This window comes from Gavialis gangeticus, unplaced genomic scaffold (assembly GCF_001723915.1).
Source record: "Gavialis gangeticus isolate Ggan-Ray unplaced genomic scaffold, GavGan_comp1, whole genome shotgun sequence".
In the NCBI taxonomy this organism is placed as follows: domain Eukaryota; kingdom Metazoa; phylum Chordata; order Crocodylia; family Gavialidae; genus Gavialis; species Gavialis gangeticus.
The window spans coordinates 80,030,603-80,037,127 of NW_017729025.1; positions in this window are offsets into that span (position 1 = coordinate 80,030,603).

A 6,525-nucleotide genomic window follows, 5' to 3' on the forward strand; every position below is an offset into this window, starting at 1 on the left:
TCAGGATTCATAGAAAACATTTGGAAACCACTTGTCACTCAAAGAGCATGCTTTCTGCAAGACACCCCAGACTTCCTCAACAGCAGCCAGAAGAACATCAACCATCTCTGCGAGAAGCCCATGCTTGCAACTGTGGACACTACTAGCCTGTACCCTAACATCACACACTGTGACGGCACAGCTGCCTGCCTGAAATACCTACATGAACATTGAACACACTCAGATTTGTAACAACATGTTGCACAAATCATTCACGTCATCCTCACCCGCAGCGCCTTCACTTCAACAGTCACTTCCTCCAAAATATGGGCACCATTATGGGCACAAGATGGACCCTCAGTATGCCAACCTCTTCATGAGCCACCTGGATGAAAAAGTTCTAGAAAACTGCACAATCAGCCCTGCACTATATCTGGGTTACATAGATGATATTTTTATTACCTGGACTGAACACCTGGACTTATTTACTGGCTTCCACCACAGGTTTAATAACTATCACCCCTCGATCAAACTTTCTCTGGAATATTCATTCCTACACTAACATCAAATAAACTACCATATATATATATATAAAAAAACCCTCTCAGACCATCATATTTGCATCCACAAGAACAGCAATCACACTAAGCACACCAAAAAAACTAATCTACAGTCAGGCCCTCAGATACTACGATGTGTGCTCTGAGGCAAAGACTCCTGATGCCCCACTGGCCAGCCTAAAATTTTCCTTTATACAACATCAAGAACATTCAAGTAGACAAATAGACTATATATTTGAAAGAGCTATCCGAATACCACACAGTAACCTGCTATAATACTGAAAGAAACCCCACTGTGATCATATATCCTGGTGGTCAGCTACACTGGAACCTATCAGAAGAATCAAACAACTACAGCCTATCCTTGACAAAGATCAGGCCTTGAAAGAAATATTCCCAGCCCCACCACTTGGTTTTTAAGCAACCCTCTAATCTTGCCCAACTCATCATTTTCTGCAAACTCCCCACTGCCAAACAGACAGAGCCTCGGGTCACAGCTTTGCCTTAGCAAGAAATACTTAACCTGTCAACACATCTCCACTGCTACTAGTCAACACCCCTCATAATGAAAGGATCAGAATCCATGGTTCCTATCCTTTCAAAAGCTGATGTTTCTGATACAATGCACCAAATGCCCTCAAGGCAATTATGCACCAGAATGAACTCTTAGAGAAAAAATATAAAGACAGAGACACAATCCATTAGGAGCACATTTGTCACAGAACAACCACTCTCTCTCTGACATCAGATTTCTCAAGCTCAAGGGAAAGCTACTCAACACCTATAAAAGGTGAACTTGAAAACAAAATTCATAATCTAGCTGGAGACTAAGAACCAAGGATTTAATACTCACATTAGTTTTATGGCTCACTATAACCTATCTGATCCCTGAATTCTCTTCACACCCGAAAGGTGAGAAAGAACCTTCCTTTTGATAGGCCTTAATCACCCAGTAATCAGGGCCTTTTCTTCTGCTAATTTCCTAATGCTAGATAATTTTCTTCTGCTAATGCAGATTTTCTCCTTTAAAGGAGAAAAACCCAGGAAACCCTGGGTTTCCCCTTGCAGGTTGGCAGCATTCCAGCCTGCAAGGGGCTGCAGGGGAGTGGGAGGAGGGTGATCAGAGGCAGGGGGCACCACATGCATGTACATGGGCACACATGCATGTGGTTGGCAATGCAGCCAGGCAGCATGGTGGAGAGCAGCGGATCAGCTCTTGTAGCTCCCTGCAGCTAAGGGGGGTAGGCATAGGCAATGTGAGAGAGGGCAGAAGGGCATAGGCAATGCATGGGGGGGTGCAGTGGGGGTCACAACTTGTGGGGAGATTGAGGCAGTGGTGGAAGCTCACGCTGAGTTTGCACAGTGAGGAAAGGAGTGGGGTAGGGTTGGTGGCTGGGGCTGGGGGTGCTGCCTAGCCAAGGTGGTGCCTGGGGCCGGGGCTGAGGCCAAGGCTGGGGCCGGAGCAGGCAGGAATGTATGGCCATGGGGCCAGCCAGGGAGTGGGATGGAGCCAGAGGTGGGCCATCTCAGGTGGGAGCAAGGGATGGCTCCCTGCCGCCGCTGCACTCATGGGGAGGGGTTGGGCTCATAAGTGATGCATTGGAGGTGCACGTCCCCGCCAGATTTCTGAGCCCACAGCAGGGAGCGGGGCTGCAGCCTGGCTGGACCAGCACCAGACAGGAGCCACCTCTGCAGCCCAGCTGGTGGGACCTGGCGCAGAAGAGTGGAGCGGAGTGGGGAGGCTCAGTGCTGCTGTTGACGCTGAGAGAGCCACACCACCATGGCTGCCAAGGTGAGATGCTGCGGTGATGGCATGAAATTGTGCTTCCCACTGTGGTAGTAGGCATTTTAATAGTGTTGTTTCATTTTAATCATGGGAAAATGTTGACTTAGGGACTTTTAATCAGAGAATTTTGGATTTTTAACAGGGAAAACCAAGATCCCTGCTTATGAAGAAGGTCTTGCATTCAAAAGCTTATCTAACTCTATCCCAACTATGCAGTTGGTCCAATAAAAGATCTTACCCTAAGAAATCCTTGCCTCTTGCATAATTCCTGGACCATCACAGCTTCAACATCACTCTCACACTGTAATAATAATTTCATGGATGATACCGTGAGATAACTGGTAGTCTGTCTGTTCCAGATCCCAGTATAATTTATACTGGTGTATAAAAATAATGTAAATTCCACCAGGGTTAATCTCATGTGACCACGTTTTATGTGAGTCAATGACAGTGACAGAGCTGGGAGTAGAACCCAGGGGTTCAGATTCCCAGTTTCTACGTCTCTTTAGAAAGTAGGATTTCTGTTATTGTTTGTCATTTAAAGCAGGGGTTGGCAACCTATGGTCTGTTAGCTATATCCAGCCCATAAAGTGACTGGATCCAGCCAGGGTGGCAGAGGGGGTCAGCAACATACAGATTGGCCAGGCACATCCCCTCTTCTCTGCTCCGTGCCATGCCACTGACCTTCTCAGCAGCATCCCTCTGTAGTCCTCCGTGCTCCTCCACCACCCCTATGACATTAGGCACTGCTTACCAGTTGCTACTGAATTTTGCCCTTCACATTGCCGTAGGGGGATGGGTAAATCAGTGGCACAAGTTGAGGTGGCAGCAGGCAGCTTGGGCACTGTGGAAACGGGTGCTGTGGATGGGAGCAGTGGCCTGGCCAGGGTGAGGTAGGGAGCGGGGTGTCAACGGGACCTTGCAGGGAGTGGGTCAGTGGGGAGTGGAAAGAGTAGTCTGAGCTGGTGGCTGGGTCACAAAAGTAGCCTGTTGCTCGAAAAGGTTGCCAAACCCTGTTTTAAAGGGCAATGGACAGTCCTGATCAGTGGATAAATTTTACAGAGAGGCCTTTCTTGTATTTATTTAATTCGGAAGGTTATATGACATACACAGAAAGGAAGAGAGGGAAAACAATTTTTTTCTATGAAATTAAAAAAAAAGAGCATAAGTAAATTGACAACGGTAAGAGATTAGCTGTGACACTACTGAAAACCAATGGAGAGGGAGCCAGGATTCTAAAAGAGAAGCAGAGTCATTATCCACTATATAATAATAATAATAATAATAATAATATCCTCCCATGATTTGTAATGTGTTTATTCAGCTATGGGGCAGCTTCTCCAGTCTCCAGTCTGATGTTTTAAAGGTGCAGATGCTAAGGGTCACAAGTTATTGAAACAATGCCAGAGGAATTTTAATAAGCAAGTTAGGAGAGCTGTATATGGGTTGACAGAAGCATGAGAAATGGAGTACTGTTTTGGTGGGGAGGAACCTCCTCCTAACCCAAATTATAAAATTGGAGACTGAAGAACAACCTGGTTTTCTAGGGGCAGCCAGAGCCAATAGGAAAGAAAGAGAGGCTGGCCCATCAGAGAAGAGAGGACCAGGATAGGTTGAAAGCCCGGAGACCTCAATGCAGAGAGGTGAAGCAGAAGAGAATTGTTGGGTCCTGAATCAAAATGAAACTTGATCTTCTGAGATGCCGAAGCCTGCGTAGGGATATCCTTGATTACATGACATTTCCCTTAGATTCATTGTAATTGTTCAGGTTTTTTTCTGGGAAACATGCTTTGGAGCATCTACATGTGCTATTAGCTTGAATAAACTCCAGAGCTTATTGCTCCCAAATTTATTGCTCCCAGGTCCTGCCTGTGTGCCTGGTAGCGCAGCATGTTGAGCTGGGTCAAAGCAGCCCCAGCTGGCAGAGGGCCTGGGGCATCAGTCAGTCAGTCCAGGGCTGCTCTCCCCAGCTCAACGTGCTGCAGAGAGGCAGGCTGGGGCACAAGGGGCTAGCTGGCAGGTACCCCCCACACTGAAGCACTCCCATGCCCCAGCCAGCCAGGTAGCATCTACACATATGCTACTGAGACAAACTCACAGATAGTATCCTTCTGCAGAGTAAATTAGTTTACTGAGGCCTAATAGGGATGCACATGTGGACATGTGATGCTTACGGTGAAGCTAATTAGTCAACTGTGCAGTAAACAGCTTGTGTAGGTGCGTCCGGCTGTTACATTTTTACCTGCAAGTGTACAGAGCAAAATATGCTGCAGTTTTCTTTCCTTCACTCTTAAAAAAAACTAAGCCCAGTCCGATAATTATGAATGGGCATTCTAATCATCTCAAGCATTTTCAAGAGATTTTTATGGTTAAGGAGAAATGAGTCTAACAATAGCCAAATACAAAACAACATTTCCCCATCTCAGATTGAAGCTCATTCATTTTTGTCTCCATGTGAAGGCCTTACACTCTGATGATAAAGGAGCTGGTATCATGTGTTGGGCGGAGAGAGTCTTTATACTTGCTCTCCTTTTATTTTATTTATCTTGCCCATCTGAATTATCACCAGGCATCTTGGTTTTCTCTCATTAAAAAAATCCCACAATTTTCAGTTACAAAAAGTAACCTCAAATCACATTTTTCCGTGATTAAAAAGAAACACCACTATTTATATATCTATATACTAGTGGTGTATCATTAAAATAATGAAAACATCTTTTCAACCAAAAACTGGATTTTTTTTTAAATCAGAGAAAACCAAGATCCCTGATCATCACAGTGACTGTGTATCAGTGATATATGGCAGGGAACTGTCTAGCGATAGCAATTTACTTGGGAGAGAAGGCAGAAAATCCTCCCAAGCGCTCTGAGTCAGAAGATCTCATGGCCTGGCAGACAGAGAGACAGAAAATAAATAGATCAGAGATTCAGGCTCAAAGAAAAGTCTGTTTAGAGGCAAAGGTCTGGTACAGAAATCTGTGAGAAAAGCCCAGTGCTGTGTTGGGATCTCTGTGAAATTATATACCTTTGAGGAGTGAGTTGAGTACTTCAGATCATTTTGTGATCTGCTGTTGTCTCAGGTTTTCCTTGCCCCTGTGAAACAGCAGTGCCAAACAATAGACAAGAGACTCACAAGAGATCATTGTGAGCACTTGGAGCCAGAGCCCAAGGTGCTCCAGGAAGACCTGAGAGCCTTTGTCTGCTGAGGAAAGGTTTCTCAGCGACATCAGATTCTTGCAGACAGAGAAATCATGACACTTCACAGCCTCTGCCAGAAAGGCAGGCCTCCTGGATGACTGAAGAGTCTCAAGGTGGAGAAAAGGCTTCTTGACAACTCTAGGATCTTGACCTTGGTATGTTTTCCTCTTACTCTCTAGATACAGCTTTGATAGCAGTTCAGAGCTCCATTTTAAACAAAGCCAGTGTATTCTGAATAGCATGAGAAAACAGTAAAGGTGTAATGAAAAAAAAATAGAACTGGGGAACCAAGAAGAAAAGCGACAATGTCACCTACTCTAATGGGACACAGTGCAATAAAAAATCCTTCACTACATGCACCACTAGTTTCTTCCTGATGGGGACTTTATGGGCTTCTCCCCCAAACTGTTCAGACCAGTGACACCACTAACAAAAGCGCTGGTCTTGAAAGATACAAGTGATAACCTTGAGATACCCTGCAACTTACACCAGGCAATGAATACAATGCTCAAGTACAATGTGCTGCTTCAACATATGCTACCTCCCATATTGGAAGCAGAAGAGTCTCACCCATGTGGCTCTGCAGGCAGACTAATTAGCACTGCTGAGAGTCAGCATATTCCTTGCCCAGCACTTGCAGCCCCGGCTATATGCTACAGTTAGCAATCACAGTGGGAAAAAGAACTCCAGTCTCAGACAGCAGTGCAAAGCCCAGGCTTTAACACAAGTGGACAGCACCCAAAACAAAAATAAATGATCTGTCATGAAGTGTAATTATGGTCAAAGCCATAGAGCTGACATTGTGCCAAGAGATGATTGTAACTGCAGTATGTAAAGAGAAGAACCGGTAATCTGTGTGTGCAAAAACATTATAATTTCTGATTCAGAGCCTCCAGTAAATTTAGCAACAAGGCTCTGGTTACTTGGATCATATTAGACACCTGCACAAAATCCTGCAAGATCAGAGCCAACCCCCCTCCTCTTCACCCATATTCCACGCAT